Genomic DNA, 508 nt, shown 5'->3' on the forward strand with positions numbered 1-508 from the left:
GCCTCGTGCTAACAGCTAGCAGCTTAAACCGTAGATAATACGGCCTCATGCTAACAGCTAGCAGCTTAAACAGTAGATAATACAGCCTCATGCTAACAGCTAGCAGCTTAAACCACAGATAATACGGCCTCGTGCTAACAGCTAGCAGGTTAAACTGTAGATAATACGGCCTCGTGCTAACAGCTAACAGCTTAAACAGTAGATAATACGGCTTCATGCTAACAGCTAGCAGCTTAAACCGTAGATAATACGGCCTCATGCTAACAGCTAGCAGCTTAAACAGTAGATAATACGGCCTCATGCTAGCAGCTTAAACCGTAGATAATACGGCCTCATGCTATCAGCTAGCAGCTTAAACCGTGCATAATACGGCCTCATGCTAACAGCTAGCAGCTTAAACCGTAGATAATACGGCCTCATGCGATAATACGGCCTCATGCTAACAGCTAGCAGCTTAAACCGTAGATAATACGGCCTCATGCTAACAGCTAGAAGCTTAAACAGTAGA

At 44.7% G+C, this 508-nt stretch overlaps 1 protein-coding gene across 1 annotated transcript in view; it reads right to left on the reverse strand.

Moving 5' to 3' along the window:
• The window catches only part of LOC119429003 (lymphocyte function-associated antigen 3), a gene marked incomplete in the record, with an annotated part of 6,092 nt that overhangs the window by 1,082 nt on the left and 4,502 nt on the right, over positions 1-508 (reverse strand).

The sequence above is a fragment of the Nematolebias whitei genome, chromosome 23 (assembly GCF_014905685.2).
Source record: "Nematolebias whitei isolate Nwh7 chromosome 23, NemWhi1, whole genome shotgun sequence".
In the NCBI taxonomy this organism is placed as follows: Eukaryota; Metazoa; Chordata; class Actinopteri; order Cyprinodontiformes; family Rivulidae; genus Nematolebias; species Nematolebias whitei.